Source organism: Neomonachus schauinslandi, chromosome 3 (genome assembly GCF_002201575.2).
Source record: "Neomonachus schauinslandi chromosome 3, ASM220157v2, whole genome shotgun sequence".
In the NCBI taxonomy this organism is placed as follows: Eukaryota; Metazoa; Chordata; class Mammalia; order Carnivora; family Phocidae; genus Neomonachus; species Neomonachus schauinslandi.
Window position 1 is genome coordinate 180203498 of NC_058405.1, and position 19872 is coordinate 180223369.

Consider the following 19872-nt stretch of genomic DNA (forward strand, 5'->3'; position numbering starts at 1 on the left):
GGTAAGGGTGCCTGGGTGGCTCAGTTAGTTAAGCATCTGCCTTTGGCTCAGGTCATGATCCCAGGGTCCTGGGATGGAGCCCCCCCCAGGCATTGGGCTCTGTGCTCAGTGGGGAGTCTGCTTCTCCCTCTTCCTCTGCCCCTCTCCCTGCTCATGCTCTCTCTCAAATGAATAAATAGAATCTTAAAAGAAAACAAAACAAAACAAAAAACAAAGGGTCAGGCAACATGAAACAAGATTGTGAAAGATGTTTTATTAGCAAAAGAAAAAGTCACTAGAACTGAGGGGGTTGACCTGTTTTTCAAATGTAATAAATATTTTTTCCTGCTTAAAAATGGTTTATTTCTTTTTAAATAAAAACGCTGCTTCTCAAAAGGCATAGGTATTAACCAATGAATTAGTTGGAAAGCAAGAAGACCCCAAATGCTTAATATAAAAAGTATTTAGTATGTAGAGGGAGGACAGTCAAAGGTGGTGTGTTTAAGCCGATTCAATAGAATCACTTTTTCTTTTAAAGTGGTCAGTTAAAATGAAAAAAAAAAAAAAAAAATTAAGGTTAGCATTTGAAAATTTCAATGCCATAAAACAACAACACGTAAATTTTGTACAGAATTCTGAGTATAGCCACAGACACAGAAAGAATGCTAACCTCCTCAATACAGATTAACTAGCATAAGTCGACAATGCATGGAGTGACCATCCATAGTATTTCTCATAAATGAGAGGCTACAACAGAGCAATAGCTGTTGAACTACGTCATTGTCAATTTTCTCATTTTTTATTAACTTCCATGGCTTTCCCAGTAAAGTCTTTATCCAGATGCTAATTAAGCAGAGGTTTGCTTTGCACATCAATTTTTAATATTCACTCCTCATAGTAAAATGAAACCTGCAGCATGCTGCTTCTCCAGTTAAAAGCAGTCCTGACCTACTTCCATGTGAAATCAATGGAAGACTTACAGAAACTCACAAGTAGCTGGCATTTAAGGAGCCCAGCTCCCAATCCATGTTGGTCTAAAATGTGCGCTTCCCTGGACTTCAGCATCCTCTCTGCCCTTATTAATTTTAAAAGTTCTTCTAAGAATAGAGAAAACTATGGAAGCTATTGAGCCAGAAAAGTGAAGCCAGACCTGAGTTTTGTGCCCCTGGGGGATTGTGAGCTCCTGTGTCAGCTACATTTGCGGTGTCTTCGAATTAACAGAAACCCTTAGGTCTGGGACGGAGGAAGGGAAAGAAAGCCCTAAAAGGCACCCACTTGCATTCAATATAATCCACAAAGGAGCAAAATCACATCTACTGGAGTAAGGTCTTCAGACACCTATGTTCCAAGGCTTTTAAAAGTAAGACATATGGTACAAAACAAACTTTTTTGGAGGCTTGTATGTTACATACCTGAATTGGAGGGAAAGAAATAGGAACACGAATCATACCCAGCTAGACAAGAGGGGCAGTAGTTATCAGGGTAAGCACACTGGAGCTCCTTCTGGTGAAGGTCTCCTACTGAAGATCAGCTAAGTCCCCTTCAAGAATTAATGCACAGCCACATAAGGGGACAAAAATGGAGAGTCGGCCTCATGCTAAATTCCAGATTCCTAAGCTAGAGGAGAGTGAGCCTGTAAAATTGATGGAAGAAGTAGTGTTCAGTGTACATACCTTTTACTCCCTTGGTTAAGTTTATTCCTAAATATTTGAGGGATTTTTGATGCTATTAATTCATAAACATTTTAACCACATATACGCATTCATTCAGTCTTTCATTCATTTAGTGCATGTTTATAAAACACTACTGTACGCCAGGCACTATTTCAGGTGTTAGGATCTTTATTTTGAAATGTCAGGCCATAAAACCTGAGAATTTAAATGAAGATGAGAGGAACATTTATTAATGAGGAGGGTGCCTTATAAGGGAAGATTTGGCAGCCAAAAACATTATGCAAAGATATAAATAGTAAAAAAAAGACAGAAAGATTTAAAACAGCATTTTATTTTATTTCATTATTTCTTTATTTTTAGAGAGAGAGAGCTATCACATGCCCGTGGGGCGGGGGACAGAGGAAGAGAGAGAGAGAGAGAGAATCTTAAGCAGGCTCCATGCCCAGTGCGGAGCCTGACGTGGGGCTAAATCTCAAGACCCTGAGATCATGACCTGAACCAAAATCAAGAGTCAGATGCTCAACCAACTGAGCCACCCAGGGGCCTCTAGAATGGAACATTTTAAAAAGACATTGTGTCTCTCTGTCCTCTGCCTCTACACTGTGCCATTCTTGCCTTCCTGGCCCATGTTGCAACATTTACTTAGGTTCTGAATCTCACAAAGGCCTGGGCATCCTTGATCCACTTCAGTGGACTGGGTCTGGTGACCCTCAGCAGAGAAGTGGCTTTTGTCTGGGGCATAATCATAGCCTCAGCTGAAGAATCTTGCATTGCAAATATTACTCTCTCCTTATTCTCCTCCTGTTCCTTTGGTTTTTCCCTTTTTCCCTTCCTCTTTTTTAACCCATAAGCCTAACCCCAAACAATAGATATTGGAATTCTCTTAGGCCTTATTCATCGTTCAGATTGATTTTGCCACAGAGAAGTCTGTTACCAGATAATTTATGAAACAAGACATCATGGTAATAAAGAGTATTGGTAACATCAGAAATAAAGAATAACATCTAATCCAGCTCCTCTCTTATTTGCATTTAATTCATAAAAAGGTGAACAATAAACCCCCTCTTCCTGAGGCACTTTGTGATTAAGCAGTTCATATATGCATTGTGTGTGTGTGTGTGTGTGACAAAATGTGAAGAAAAGATGATGCCAAGGTGAAACAAGGAGGCGGATGACATGCACCTAACCTAAAAATAAACTGAAAAAGAGAGAAAGAGAGAGAGGAAGGGAGGAAGGGCAGGAGAGGAAGGGGGAGAAATGACAAAGAAAGAAAAGAAAGAAAGAAATATAGGTGGAATGATATTGCCATATGAAATTTCCAGAGAACTCTTGTATCCTACCATCCTTGGCTCCCAAGAGAACAAGTGAAGAATAAGATCCTTAACTTCCTACTCTCTGTCCTTAGACCATGAGTTACACAGTGCACATTCAATAAATATTTGCTGGGCCTACAAAATAGTCTTATTTAACTTCCTCATGTTACAGACAAACTGAAATCCAAAGAGGTTCAAATACTAGAGCAAAAATAGGTTGTTATGTAAAAGCATATTCTGAAAAGAGTTCCAGCTCTCCTGAATGCCCTCTAAATGTTAAGAAATCAACATTTAAATAGATATCTATTGGTTTTCCCTATAGCTTTACTTGATCTTCTTGACTAACTTCATTTAAAATACCATTTTGGGGGGGGTGGAAAATAACCTAGTTAATTAGAGACTTTTCCTAAACAAGTGTTGGGGGTTTTTCCCTCCCTCTTCAAATTTATATGCATAGTTTTTCAGTAAGAAAGCTATGAAAAATTCCAGATTGGCAAAAAATGATTCCCAAGCACCCTTTCTTTATTCTAGCCACACTTATCTAGAGAATAGGTGAATTAAAATCAGCAAGAACTGCAATGCTTTATACATTCAATTCTGTAGTCATCAGTTATATTACCCCTAAAAGGGTTAAAATTTCTGCCTTGCCTTGCTTATGAAACCTTAATAGCTATGACTTTTTTAACTCCCCAAATATGGCCATTAGTAACTGTGATTCCAACAATCTAATTTTTGCATTTGCTTTGATAGAATTTAATTATTCTTTCTACCCTTTGTGATGATGGGATTATTATTCTTAGCATTTAGTGTTTGCTTCAGGAAAAGTTATGAATGGATTTTCAGAATTACATCTTTCAGGAAGAATGGAAATGCTATTTTTCTTCCCATGCGTTAATATTTTTAGTGCCTGAATGCCTCTGTTTCTTTTAAAGAGGATTGAAACATTGGGCGCCTGGGTGGCTCAGATGGTTGAGCGTCTGCCTTCGGCTCGGGTCATGATCTCGGGGTCCTGGGATCGAGTCCCGCATTGGGCTCCCTGCTCCTTGGGAGCCTGCTTCTCCCTCTGCCTTTCTCTCTCGCTCTGTCTCTCATGAATAAAAAAAGAAAAAAAAAAAAAAAAAGAGGATTGAAACATTTTTCCATCTGCCTGTTAAAATGATTTGAGTCTTAATTAAAGTTGATTCCACTTGTGCATGTATTCCACTACCCACACACCTCCCACCTAGTAGTGGCAAAGCTTGTCTTTCCTTCGAAAATCAGGAGAGAACTATGACCTTTAAAGAACAGGCATAGAAAACAGACAACACTGAGAAGTACGTATGATGTTTTGTGGCTGTCTTAGATCAGTGACTTTGTATCTCCTAATGATTGTTTGGCAGGTGATGTAAAGCAGTCAGTTATCTTCCTTAAAGTGCTGGTTTCCTTATCAATTATAAGGCAGCCTAGCTGAAGAAGCAAAGCAAAAGAATCGAAATTCAACAACAAATTCTCACCCACCCACTCACTGATTGTGTGTGTTCTTGGCTTTGGCAGCTCAATTTCCCCTTGTTTATGAAGATGGGGAACAATCATAATGCAAATAAATAAATGATGACGATCATTTTAAAATTTGATGTGGTCAAGCATTTTTCTTCTCCACCTATGAATTTTTTTCAAGAAATCTTAATAAATATAAAATAGATCAGCTCCTATTTTTTTTTTCCTTTCTCTTGAGTAAGGAAAGATAATTAAAATGCTTTCAGCTAAAATAGGGAAAACCAGGGAAACCAAGAACCCAGCCAGTCTACAAAAAGAGTGATGAAAAGTATATTAAATGTTGCTAAAAATGTTCTGTTAAGTGTAGAACAGTGGTTCTGAACCCCTCGCTTTACTTTAGAAAGTCTTGGGAAGCTTTTAAAAAATGACCAATGTAAAAAAAAAAAAAATTTACCCATGTCAAGGCCCCAGCCTCAGCAATGTAATCTAATTATGGCCCAGGCATGGATATTTTTGAAGGCTCCCCAAATGTTTCTAATATGCAAATAGGGCTGGGAATCTCTAATATAGAATGTGTTCTGGTACTTATCAATAGAATCCTAAACTTGAAGATCCTTGAGTCCAGATGCCTCATTTAAAGATAAGCAAATGAAGGTTCAGAAGGGGAAGACGATTTGCCCAAGGCCTCCCAGATCTTGGCGTTCACAGGTATGAACCCTCTGTACCTGGTTTCTAAGTTGCTGTATGAATCCATGCACTGCATTATGAGCACTAATTTTATATCTTGCAACAACATCTGAGCCATTTCTATAAAACTATGGCAATAACCCATGCAACAGGAACATCAATTTTGATCCCAAATGCCTAATAGTAATTTCCTATGCACATTAACTCAGTCTTGAGGCTACATAAAAGTGTCCTACATTACCAAAGTCTTCCCAATCTATAAAATGTCTAGTAGTAGAATATTCTTTTGATCTTTCCGGTGATTCTCTTTCTCCGCTGTTCTTCAAAAGGTTATCCTGACTTTGCTGCTTAAGAAAATAGGTGAAAACAGAAATGCTATAGAGGTGTCTGTAGAATTCCACATTTTTTTCCCGTAGAAGAAAAGGTTAATTTGGATTCCTTGCATTCGATAGATAATTGGTCTGCTTTCTCCCAGTGGTCTTAGTAAGCAGTGATTCTGCTCATAAAGCCAAACCCTCTTGAGTATCTCAGAAAAGGGCAACTCAAGTTATAGCCATGTATTTTTTTTTTTATTCTCTTCATAGTATTGTTACTTCTCCTTGGGTTTGGCATCGTTTCTTCTGCATTTTGGCTGTGTAATTGCTCATTCTATTGGCAACACCTAAGGATGTCTTGTATGTAAAACCACCCTTCTTTTGTCCTATGGTAAGGTATCATAAATTAGTTTGAAAACTTCCTTAAAACGGGCCAAAGTTGTAATCTTAAGAACACTGGGACTCAGGAGGTGGCACTTTCATCAAATACCAATTCTGTAAGGTATTTAGGTGCACATAAAAACCCCATTTCACTTTAAACTAAGGAAACAAGCATATGATTTCTTTTTTTTTAAGATTTTATTTATTTATTTGACAGAGAGAGACAGTGAGAGAGGGAACACAAGCAGGCAGAGTAGGAGAGGGAGAAGCAGGCTCCCCGCTGAGCAGAGAGCCCCATGCACGGCTCGATCCCAGGACCCTGGGATCATGACATGAGCTGAAGGCAGACGCTTAACGACTGAGCCACCCAGGCGCCCCGGAAACAAGCGTATGATTTCAAGTTTTGGCCCCTTCTTTTTAATTTTTTCCCCATAGAATTTCAGATCCAGAAAACATCTTAAGGATGCTCTGGTCTAAACCCCTTATTTGATAGATGTGTACACAGAAGCACAGAAAGAAAATGTGCTCGGTGTCACCTAGATGATGGCAGAACCATTACGAGGGTCAAATTTCCCAAAAAATTAAATCCAGAGATCTTTGTACTATGACAGCCTCTATTCAGCATGGCTGTGACTGGGGCAGTAGGAAGGAGGAAAATATAAAAATCACATATGTTTGAGTCCCTGTGGCCTCCTTTCTTCAAGAAGATTCTTTTTTAGATTGCTAGATTTATGTTAATTTGCTGCCTTGTGTCCTACTTAAGAATGACTCTAGTGTCAGGTCTTCTCTAACTGTTGGCATATGATTTTGGAATTTGTCAAAAGACATAGATATCTTAAAACATCCTAAGTCAAAATGTGTGCCTGATCCAGGTTATAAAGATTTTATAACCCTAAAACTCTCTCTTCCAAGTTTTTAGAATTCTATTTGTCCCTCTAAGAGATTTTTATCAGTAGTTTCTCTATCATATATGTGAAGGTACTAGATGTAGAGGGAGCAAGATGAGCTTCAGAATGTCAAGTCTTAAATGGGAAGGAAGAAGTAAAAGCCACCATTGGCATTATGGGGGCTGCTGGGAGCTGTGGGCATAAATATTTCATGTGGTAAATTATAAGGAGACATTTGCATTTTTATGCACTATTCTAAAGTAAAAAAGAATTGTTGAACAATAAAGACACTTTCCATAATTATGTTCCATTTTTAATATGCAGAGAATTGACTGAGTTCAGGGTATTTATTTATTTATTTATTTATTTTTAAAGATTTTATTTATTTATCTGAGAGAGAGAGAATGAGAGAGAGCACATGAGAGGGGGGAGGGTCAGAGGGAGAAGCAGACTCCCTGCTGAGCAGGGAGCCCGACGCGGGACTCGATCCAGGGACTCCAGGATCATGACCTGAGCCGAAGGCAGTCGCTTAACCAACTGAGCCACCCAGGCGCCCTCAGGGTATTTATTTAATGAGTTCTCAGCATAACCTTGTCTGGTATTTTTCTCTCTAAATTTTGACATCAGATTAAGACCAGACAATGAGGTGGTAAAAAATGATTTTCTTGTCATTAAACATGTGATGGATTTTTGAAGTTCAAAAAGTGATCTTCATCTAGTAAATAATCACAAGTTTATCTACATTAAATGCAAACACTAAAAATTGTTTATAAAAAGATACACTACAAAATATTTTCTATTTCTGCATCTTTCCATCTATGTCTGTACACTCCATTGAAAAGGGTGTTTAATGGGTGCCCGGGTGGCTCAGTTGGTTGGGCGACTGCCTTCAGCTCAGGTCATGATCCTGGAGTCCCAGGATCGAGTCCTGCATTGGGCTCCTTGCTCAGCAGGGAGTCTGCTTCTCCCTCTGACCCCCCCCCCATGTGCTCTCTCTCTCTCATTCTCTCTCTCAAATAAATAAATAAAAATCTTTAAAAAAAAAAGAAAAGGGTGTTTAAGAAGTTGATAGCATCATAATATTAAGATGGTGATATCTGAAGTTCTGTGGATTTCATGTGCTCAGAGATAAGATGGTGCTGGTGATGAGCCTCTGACGTGGGATAACTCCTCACACATCTTCCTCTTGGTCTTTCTTGCATACTTCCCCTGGGAGAATCTTCCTTTAATGCTGATGGCATCACATACCCTGCTCCTCAAAAATACAAACTCTAGCTCGTCACTCAAAACCCTCCCTAATTTGTTTCTTCTTTTCTATGTAAATTTAGGTCCCATTCTTTCCTAACATAAAGGCTTTCTTCAAGACAGGATGAACTTATTATGGAGCCTGAACCATTGTTCCTCTCCACCATTCTTTTTAAAGTATTGGGTTTTGTTTGTGCTTTTTTGTCAAGCTGTAAGTTTGTTGTTAGGCAGGATCAGCTTTTGCGAGGACAGACCCAAGGAAAGAGCCATGTGTGTTCAACAATTACGAAGCAGCCACTCTGGAGAACAGTATGGCAGTTCCTCAAAAAGCTAAAAATAGAACTACCCTATGATCCAGCAATTGCACTACTAGATATTTACCCAAAGGATACAAAAATACACATTGGAAGGAGTACATGCACCCCAATGTTTATAGCAGCATTTGTCAACAATAGCCAAAATATGGAAAGAACCCAAATGCCCATTGACTGATGATTAGATGAAGAAGATATGGCACACACACACACACACGCACACACACGCACACACACACACAAATTGGAATACTAAACTATCAAAAAGAATGAAATCTTGCCATTTGCAACGATGTGAATAGAGCTAGAGTGTGTTATGCTAAGTGAAATAAGTCAATCAGAGAAAGACAAATACCATATAATTTCACTAATGTAGAATTTAAGAAACAGAATGGATGAACATTCAGGAGGGGGAAAAAGAGAGAAAGAGGGAAACAAATCATGAGAGACTCTTTTTTTTTTTTAAAGATTTTATTTATTTATTTGTCAGAGAGAGACAGAGCACAAGCAGGGAGAGTGGCAGGCAGGGAGAAGCAGGCTCCCCGATGAGCAGGGAGCCCGATGTGGGACTTGATCCCAGGACCCTGGGATCATGACCTGAGCCACCCAGGCTCCCCTCATGAGAGACTCTTAACTGTGAAGAACAAATTGAGGGTTGTTGGAGGGAGGTGGGTGGGGGATGTGCTAGATGAGGTCATGGGGATTAAGGAGGGCACTTGTGATGAGCACGGGGTGTTGTAATAAATGATGAACCAGTAAAGTCTACTCCTGAAACCAATATTGAACTGTATGTCAACTAACTAGAATTTGAATTAAAAAAATAGGGGCACCTGGGTGACTCAGTCAGTTAAGCATCTAACTCATGATTTCGGCTCACGTCATGAAATCAAGCCCTGTGTCGGGCTCCATGCTCAGTGGGGAGTCTGAGATTCTCTTTCTCCCTTTGCCCCTCCCCCTGCTCATATGCTCACTCTCTCTCTCTGTCTCTCTCAAAATAAATAAATCTCTAAAAAGGTAATAATAAAATAAAATGCAAAAAAACCCTAGTTAGTTTCCCCTGGCTGTAAAACTCATTTAACCTACCCTCCCCCTCCCCATGCCATTCTTTGAATCACTATTTAATCAAGATTTATTGACCTCTCAACTAAGAAAAATCACCTATTACCCTTTCATTATACTCTAACATCTCTTCTTATTGCTCTTATCAGAGCTCTAATACTGTATTAGTTCATGTAAATTGTTTTTTTCTCTCTCTTAGAGAAGGAACCCCATGCAGCTAGAGGTCATGGTGTTTTAGTTCACTGCCTTAGTCTCTCACTGTCACAGTGCCTGGAATGCAGAATGTCTATACATATGGAGCAAGACATACGCATTTTACTATTGATTGAACGTAATAATAAGAAAAAAAAATTTTTTTCTTCACTTGCCTTTTTTAATCAAAGCAATCCAAAAAAGTATGTCAGAGTAAACTGCTAAAAGCAGCTTAAAAAAATGCATGTTCTTCGTTTTCTGACTTGTTCCGCTGTTACTGACAAATATCACTTTATAGCTGTGCTTTGGATTACACAGCATGCTGTGGGAATTTAATCCATTCTGAAAACTACTATGGACCTCCGTATAACTTGCCTATTGAAGTATCTCAGGAGCTGGGTTGTGCATAATCTATTCTGTGGAGACTGACAACTGATTTGTCCCAAATCTCATTAATTTTCCTGTTTATATAACCTTCAACTTTTTAAAATTCTTTTTTTAAGATTTTATATATTTACCTTAGAAAGAGAGAGAACAGGAGGAGGGGCAGAGGGAGAGGGAGAGAGCATCTCAAGCAGACTCTGTGTTGAGCACCAAAGGGCTCGATCTCACGATCCTGAGATCATGACCTGAGCTGAAATCAAAAGTCAGGTGCTTAACTGACCGAGCCACCCAGGCACCTGGAATCTTCAAATTTTTTAAAAAGAAAGGTGGGCTTAAAAATTTTTTTTTATTATCTTTCAAAATAAGGTAAGTAATCCTCCTTAAAAAAATCCCTAATGGAAGAAAAGAAAACTAAATAAAGCCTCCCTGTTGTGGCTATTTGTTCAGAGAGCCTTGAGTCCTGGCTCCTCCAATTACCCACCCTTGACTGGCCTTGGTGAACCTATTCACAGCAGGACCCTCAGTTTCCTGAACAGTGAAGGTTATCACTAGACAGGCCTGCAAGGGCTATGCAAAGATGAGGAATATTATTTGTAAAGTGTGTAGTGCAGCATGGGATCATAGTATCCATGGAGTCCATGGAAGCTTTCATCACGGTGTTCCTGCTGCTAAGTTTAGAGCTGGTATTCTGCTTTTCCAATAGTAACTAGGAAAACAAGGAAAAACATTGAGGGTATTATCTATATATTGTTTAAAACCAGGACTCCTATTTATTTCAAGGCTCCCCATCAGGTGGCAGGAAAAAAAAAAGTTGGATGTTAGGATTGCCAGTGATGCTAAATGACTCATTTATGCTTTTTGGGAGCTCACTTTCTTAATTTATTTTTGAGTTCACTGTGATTTGACTGGCAGGGGAATTAAATTAAACTAGAAAAAAGTCACCTTGACAAATGTAAAACATTCTGAAATATAAAATAGAGGCATATTTTGGAACAGAAATAGTAATACTATTGAATCTCCATGAACTATTTTGCTTTTTGTACTAGCTTTGGCACTATAGAGGTATACAATTTTAGACTCAGGAGGATACTTAGAAATAACTTATTTCGATCTCCAGTTTTCTTTGAGGAAACTAAGACTCAGGAAGGATGTTTTATTGAACTGAGCTGAGCATGGACTCCAGATCATCTTAACCCCACTCCAGAATGGTTCTGAGAAATATTTTAATTTATTGTAAATGTTTCCAAAATATATCTAATTTATATCAAAATTATTTTTTTATGTTAAAGAAATAGTCACTACTTTATTTGTGAATATTTTTTAAAGATATTATTTTAAAAGTTATTTCTTAGAGATTTTGTCCTTTGCTACTATTTTGGTTGAAAAACTATCTGGAAAAAACGGGGGTGGCATTATCTTAATTCACATGAGTATAAATAAAATACACAAGCAGTTGGAATGATCATTTTAGAGATTCTTCCACTTATACATTCAGAGCGTATTTCCTGAAGCCATGGTATTTAAAATATTTATAAATGCTCAATAAAAATGTATTTGTCAGTTTTATAAAGTATTTTTATTAGAACTAGAATGAAGAGAGAAGCATTGCCTGCGAAATTGTTGCACTGTATTTGGCAATTCAACTAATCTCTCTGCCCCTCATTTTTCTGTCAGTATGCTAATAAAAATATTGTCCCAGTAGAAAGTCAAGGATTTTATATTTAAACTACATTTTAAGGAAGGAAAATGAGAACTAATATCGGTTAAAATCTGCATTAGAGTAGTTCAATTGCTATAGCAAATAACTGCAAAACCTCAGTGGCTTTATACAATACAACTTATATCTTGTTCATGTCATAAGACATGACAAATGTCCCAGGCATGTGATAACCCATAAGTGGGTTCAGTGGAAGATGGGATGTTCTCCCCACAGTTATTGGGAAGTTTCCATCTGGTGGCTTTACCAGCACCAGCACCAGCACCTGGGACCTCAAAAAACTCCCAGCCAGCAGGAAGGGAATGCAAGAGGATAGGGATTTTGTGAGAAGTTTTATGACCTGACCTGGAGGTGGCATACATCACATCCACCCACATTCTAATGGCCAGACCTCAGTTATGTGGCTCTCCCTCACTGCAAGGAATGCTGGGAAGTGTAGTTTAAGTGCATACCCAGAGAGAACAAACAGATTTGGTCAGCATCTGCCTGGACTCTGCCCACAGGTCTTCTTGGCTTCTGCATTACAAGAACAGACAAAAATATAGATTGCATTCTCTGAGTAAAGTGTCTCTCATTACCCTGCAATACTAGAATTTCTTAAAGAAAGTGTTACCAAAATATGTCAACATTTGAGCTATGCCTGATGACTTCAGTGAAGGTTTTTTTTTAGTAGAGATAATTTGGCAGTATCTCTACAGTCCTCATCCACCTTGATAGAAAAAAAAAAAGGTGAATAATTAAATCATCTGGATTTTAATTGAGTTTTTAAAGACCAAACATGGTGTTTGAAATTCTATTTATTATCACACCCTATGATAAATGTTATTCCCTGCAACCATAAAAAAAAGAACGGTTGAATATAAGTCAGTATGTGGGTTCCAATGTCTTATGGTGAGAGATACATGCTGGGCAGTGGCCAGGAAACCAGTCTCTTTATCAGGTCTTTGCTAATTGCCATCTGTGTGACCTTAAACAAGATGCGCAAAGGCTCTGAGCTCTTTTTACACCTGTAAAATGATTAGGATTATTTGTGTATTCTATCCTACTTCAACGTGCCTCATCTATTTTATTATTTTGTTAAGTAATATGCCTCATCTATCTTATTAAAACAGAGGTTTTATTCTGTATGCCTTCTTCACACAAACATAGACTTTCCAGTTTTATTTAAAGCCATGTAATCTCCAGATGCCTGAGCTATGGTTCTTTCTCTATTTATATTTGAAGAGGTGACATCCCTTAGATGTTTGAATTGACAAAACTGACGCCAAATGACAGAGTTCACATGAGAGAGGAATAATAATAAAAAATTAAAAATTGGTCCAGCTCCCTGGTGTCCTTTTGTTGTGGAAATGTGCAAGCCTGTGCCCTCTTTTCCCTGGAGACTTGGAGATGGAATAACGGAAGTGTAAGGAGAGGAACCTGGTGCTCACTTGGACTCGTAGGAAAACTATGTCAGGCTGTCTGGCTCTGACCAGCTCCAGAGACACCAAGACACCAAGACATGCAATTAGCATCCAGGCCAGGGTGACTGGGAGGGTGAGAGTTCTAGATTTGTATTGGGAAAAAGATGTGAGCAGCGGGAGACAGACTGCTTCACTCTGGGTTCTAAAGGGTGTCTGCTTTAAAACAAAAATAGACTAGTTCTGAGATGCTCCAGAAACAGGACTACCAACAACCGACAAATGGTGGTGCTTGGAGGGAGGCCGACTTGGGTTCTGTATGAGAGCTTTCTAGCAATTAAACATGTTCAAAAAGGAGCCAAACTTTCCCCGTGAGGTGAGAAGTCCCCCTCCTGGAGCTCTCCTCCCAAAGGCATGAGGGCCAGCTCAGTAATGACATACACACACCTTGCTTTTCACGAGCTGTTGCAACTGTGATTTCTAAGGTCTCTTTTAGCTTTAAATTTGTTGATTGAATCTAATACCCATCTGATAATGCAATTTAGTTCAGTGCCTCCTTCAGCACTTCAAATGTGCTGTCCTTCTGCCTAATTAATCTGCCTTGATCACCTTTCATTATTTCCATTGTTCAGCAGTTGGAATAGAATGGAGGCACTTTGATCCTGCTGATTAGGCCAATATGAGGGGACAATTCTGAAGCATTCTTTTTGTCCACAAAAAGCTCAAATGCTCATCAGCTACATGAGCTTTTGTCCCTTTGTCACCAGGCACCAAGTCCATATTTTGTAACCAAGGAATCCCTATGTGAAAGGGTGAAATTTCAAGAATAACTATAGTCACAAATCACATAGATAAAAGCCTCTTGTGTAAATCATCTGAATCATCTAGATGTGTGTAAAAACAATTAAATGATATGGCAAGTTAATTCTCATATATCACAAAAAAAGAAAGAAAGACAAGAAAGAAAGAAGGAAGAAAAAGAAAGAAAGCAAGAAAGAAAGAAAGAAAGGGAAAGGAAGGAAGGAAGGAAAGAAGAAAGAGAAAGAAAGAAGAAAGAAAGAAAGAAAGAAAGAAAGAAAGAAAGAAAGAAAGAAAGAAAGAAAGAAAGAAAGAAAGAAAGAAAAAGAAAGAAAGAAGAAAAGCTCTTATGTTCTTCCAGGAAAATGGTGTGACTGGTCATATTTCCAAATAATACTCATTTTTCCTGGCAAATAACTTGTTTTTCTGATCTGTCAGCAAGTCGGTTAGAAACATATATGGGCTCACAAAAATAATTTTAGCTAACTCATGTTTGTCATTGAGGGTTATTCCTTTGTGGCATGGCCTGGGTTGTGGGTGAGAGTGGAGAGGTGGGAGGGAGAGGCTATGAGTCATGGCCTACGATGGGGTTAGAACCAGAAATGAAGGCTAATTAGCTAACTGACCTGGGTGACGCATACATGCATTCATTCATCCTGTCTGTTCTCGCTGAGGACTCTGTTAGATACTGAGGACCAACATGAAAGATACAGTCTTTAGTCTTAATAAACTGTTATAGTCTGGTGGGGGAACTAGACATATAAATCAACAATTGCATGATCTTCCTAGCCAGAAAAGAAGCAAGTCTGGAAAGAGGATAATGCTGTCAGTTTTAATGTGTGTGATCTACTAGATGGCCATATGTAAAGGTCCATCGGTGCAATAGTGTTTTCTTTGTCTCTAGAGCTTAGAGGGATTTTCAGGTTTTGGAGACTTACAAGAATCTTCTGTACCATTTCTCTTTTTCTCAAAGATTTTATTTATTTATTTATTTATTTATTTATTTATTTATTTATTTGAGAGAGAGAGAGGGAGAACAGGAGAGGAGCAGAGGGAGCGAGACAAGCAAACTCCGTGTTGAACACAGAGCCCAATGTGGCCTCGACCCCATGACCCTGAGATCATGACCTGAGCAGAAATCGAGAGTCAGGCACTTAACTGACTGAGCCACCAGACTGAGCCACTGATCCACGCCCCTCCTCTGTACCTTTTGTGTTGAGAGAGTAAATGTTGATGAGGAAGAATGAGTCAGAGAAACTGGGAAAACTCAGTATCTGGTGGAGGACAGATTTGGTGGTAAAAGCCATCAGACCTGGGAAGCCAAGTCTTTCTAGGTGGCGCAGGGCCCCCATACAGGGATGCAGAGGGAGAAGAGTAAGGTAGAAGCCGGAGAGACAAGTGTAGATCCAGAGATAGCATAAAGAGGGGAAATTCTGAGAAGGAACTTCAGAATTAGCAGCATGAAGTGTGACAAGATTGGAAACCTGGAGAGAATATTTTGGTCATGAAACGATTGCTCCTAGTCTCTTATCCTTACTTGTCTTTCTTTAACTTGAACACTGTAAGAAGTTTAAGACCATAATAGGCAAAGCACACAGTCTGAAAGATGAATGTAATGAAATCTACACACATTTCTCACAGCAAGATTTCAGTTCAAGATCAGATTTCAGTGTGAGCATCAGATCTTATTTATTTTATTTTATTTTTTTTATTTATTTATTTTTAAGATTTTATTTATTTATTTGAGAGAGAGAATGAGAGACAGAGAGCATGAGAGGGAGGAGGGTCAGAGGGAGAAGCAGACTCCCTGCCGATCAGGGAGCCCGATACAGGACTCGATCCCTCAACTCCAGGATCATGACCCGAGCCGAAGGCAGTCGCTTAACCAACTGAGCCACCCAGGCGCCCTTATTTATTTTATTTTTTATTTTTAAAAAGATATTTATTTATTTATTTGAGAGAGAGAGCGTGCACAGGCGTGGGTGGGGGAGGGGCAGAACATCGGATTTTACATCAATAGTTGACACTCAGTCCTTCATTCCAGAACAGAGGATGGCCACCTTCCATGTAGTTAGCCCTGTGCTACGTGCTAAGGCTGTAAGAACTTAGATCTGAAAAACCTAGGATCCCACCTAGAAATTTACCACAGTGCCTAAGATTGACCTTGTTCAGGAAAGTTTATGGTACTAACATCAATTTTCTTTTTCAGGCTTTAAGAAAACATTGAAATACCGCTTCTCGGCCTTTTGGCTAAGATCAAGTGTAGTATCTGTTCTTATCAGTTTAAGAAAACATTGAAATATATGGGTAGAGATAAATACCTCCTGATTCCTCTGAGTAGATTTCTTTGAGGTTTTGATATGTCTTCATGTATATATTTCTTAGTCTGATTATCTGCTTTCCATTTGTTTATTTGCAACAGCTATTTTGGAGATTCTTTTTTTTTTAAGATTTTATTTATTTATTTGAGACAGAGAGAATGAGAGACAGAGAGCACGAGAGGGAAGAGGGCAGAGGGAGAAGCAGACCCCCTGCTGAGCAGGGAGCCCGATGCGGGACTCGATCCCGGGACTCCAGGATCATGACCTGAGCCAAAGGCAGTCGCTTAACCAACTGAGCCACCCAGGCGCCCTATTTTGGAGATTTTCATAGTATTTTAATTAGAAAATGCATTTTATAGGAAGCTTCTCATGAATCTATGTAGGAAACTAGATTTATTCCCAAACAAAATTCTCAGTAGTACATTCACAATTTTCTTCCGGAGTTTTCAGCTTTGCATTCTGTCTGGGAGGCAGATGTTAAGGTACATCCACACACAAGTTCGAGTAGCATAATTTCTTCCGTCATTTTGTTCAAGTTTCTCTAAATATATCTGCCAGAATTCACTGAACACTAACCTCTGGGACTTGAGAACAAAGAAGGAAGAAAGAAAGAAAAAGACTCCTTTTTGTTTCCAAAGCTGTATTGGGCTTTTATTTAGTTGAGGTTTGAGACCTAAGTGACACTTCCCTAGTATGTGTATGCAAGTGATTTGAATGAGAACAAAGAAACTGATGTTGGTGGAGGTGCTTTGACACAAATCCCCAGCCTTTCATATTTAAAATGTTACCCAAACCCACAGGAAAGAGATTGGATCCAATGTTATGTGTAAGCATTTTTTTTTAGTTTGGTTAGTTTCAGTTCCAGTGGAAGAAGACTGTGTGTGTGTGTGTGTGTGTGTGTGTGAGAGAGAGAGAGAGAGAGAGCGAGAGAGAGATAGTAAATGCTTAATATTGGTAGTGGAAAAAAATACAAAAGTTGATAATAAAAGCAAGCATCTCAATGTACTGTTTGAAATCTGGAAGAGAAGGTAAAGTGAAACAGATGGGTCATTAGGCTTTGAGGCTGTGACATTTGGAAGCCAGAGTTACATTTTCCTTGAAACTGTGAATAAACAGCTTGGAAATAGTCTATGATGTTCTTTTCTGATACTGGTTTTATTCCATTTGACTCAGGGCATTGAAAAGCAAGTGTTAAATTGTCTTGCTGTAATTATTATGCAGGAATGTAGCGCTTTTTAAATATTCTTACTTCCCATATTCGATTTTAGTTTAACTCTGACTTAGGCTTATGTGAGGCCCATTTAAAGGCCAGGAATCTTTCTGAGGTTCTTATTATAAGACTACCCTCTTGGTTTAAGTTTTATCTCATAGAATAATATTCATGACATGTGTTTACACAACTGCATAGCTTCTTGGACCTAGAAGGAACTATAGCAATATGCATATAAATGAAGAGCAAACAAATGAGAAAAGGCAAAGGCTCCTTATTCAGAGCTCGCTATAGCAAGGCAGTTAGCCACCGTCACTTACAATAGTAGAGATTTGAAGGCAGGGAGAAGAGTGAGAAAGTTCTGTGGGAAATGGGCTAGACTTCAGATATGTCCCAAATGGAGGCTATTGGCATGGGGAGGCTGCAAGCAAGGCCAACCAGGAAGGTGTCCTATGTGATTGGATAGGGATGCAGATTTGATTCTCTCTGGTGGTCCTACTCTGGAAGCAGGGGCAAAATTCGGGAAGCTGTCAGTTATTAATTAAATCCTGGCTGCTTTGAGCCAACTGTTAGATTATTGTTTGGCTACCTGGACTGGTTATTAGAGATAGTAGTCTGACTTCCTATAAGTCTGACTTAAGGGAAGTAGATTGGATTTCTGGGCTCATTACTGTAGATAATGGGTTGGAGTTCTATTTTTATATGTGGCCTGGCAATTTTCCATTTGTGTTTCAATCTCTCAGTGATTATCTAGATCCAGATGTAGAAAGATTAAATAAATTCATAAAGGACAAATGGCTACAGTTTATTTAAATTAATAGTATCTTTTACATGTGTGGCACTACTTAGTTTCAAAAATATTTTAAAATCTAGAATATCATTAGATCCTTCCAATTACATTGGAGAGGTTAGACCAGCTTGGTATTATCTCTACTTTGTAGTTAAGAAAAAATGAGGCTCCAAGAGGAGAACCCAAGTGCTCAGTGATGTGGATTACCAGCCCATGACCATGTCAGGCCTGTAAAGCTGGGCCACTCAGATGATCTCACCTAAGGCTTCTGACAATATTACAAACCTTTTCTGTCTCTGCACCACAGATTCAGGTACTGGGGAGCCAAAGTGGGGCATTTGTATTCTCACGCTGCTGCAAGTTGATGAGTATTTGAACCTAAATATAAAGAAAGCAAAGTACAGATTCTCTGAACCATTTCTGTGATTTTTTTTTTCACTGCAGTCTTTCCCAATAATTCCCCATTTGAATGAAACTTTCAACTTGGTGAATCTTACAACCTGTGATTGTTAGATAATCAGATTTTTTTTTTTAAAGATTTTATTTATTTATTTGAGACAGAGAGAATGAGATACAGAGAGCATGAGAGGGAGGAGGGTCAGAGGGAGAAGCAGACTCCCTGCCGAGCAGGGAGCCCGATGCGGGACTCGATCCAGGGACTCCAGGATCATGACCTGAGCCGAAGGCAGTCGCTTAACCAACTGAGCCACCCAGGCGCCCTAGATAATCAGATTTTTGAAAATACTATTAGCTTCATGTCACTTGGATACATTTATAACACTTGCTTCATTCTCTTATTCCATTAGGAACACTGTATTTCCTACACACATCAGAAAGATGCCTGAGGAGTTGAGAAAACTACTAAATAAAAAAAATTAATTAAATACCTATTGAGCAGTATGCAAGGTGCTAAAGACATCAATGGGAAAAAAAAAACAACAAAAAAAACCACAAAACAAAACAAAACTTAGTCCCTGCTTCCTAGAACTCAGGGCCTTTTGGGAAGAACAGATACATTGAAAGATGATATAAAACATCAATACAGAGATGACCAAATCCCAGCAAGAGGTGGGGATATGAGTGAAGGAGGCTTCAGAGGATACTTAAATTGAGTAACCAGGACTGAGGAGCCTTCCTGGAGCAAAGACGAGATACAAAGATATACGAAGCAGATGACGTAGAAGATGGTAGCACAAGAACAGCCTTGTTTGAGTTGGAAGTGGAGTGGGGAGGAAGAAGGTCCAACCAATTTGAATACAATGTTCAGGTGGGAAGTGATGAAATCTGAGAGGAAGGGAAGAATGACATGGTGGATAGTCTTGTGGGTCACAGTAAGGAGATTAGACATAATTGTGTGGGTAACAGGAGGCTTCTGGAAGGATTTTAGTCAAAGCTACATTATAAACAGGTTTGCATTTTTTGTTTGTTTTTGTTTTTAAACACTTTTCAATGTGCATTATAGAATGGCTATCACATCTATTCCCTGAGACGACATGGTTTTGAACGTCCCAACCGGTTATCACTCATAAACCATCTTTACTACATGTGTTTTTAAACACTTCTGTATATGTGTAACAGAATGGCTATTAAATCAGTTCGCTGAAAAATACACTTGGTTAGATTTGCATTTTAAACATCATTTTGGCAGTATATGGAGCTCATACTTTAGAGAGAGAAGGATAGAGAATAGGAGACAAGCTGCAATAATTCAAGGGCAATGATTAGAGTTAGA

The 19872-nt window shown here is 38.8% G+C and overlaps 1 protein-coding gene and 1 pseudogene across 1 annotated transcript in view; both read left to right on the forward strand.

Annotated features, from left to right (window-relative positions):
• The window catches only part of NYAP2 (neuronal tyrosine-phosphorylated phosphoinositide-3-kinase adaptor 2), a 248640-nt gene that overhangs the window by 163555 nt on the left and 65213 nt on the right, over positions 1-19872 (forward strand). The window lies entirely within an intron of this gene.
• LOC123324522 lies at positions 16050-16202 on the forward strand (annotated as a pseudogene).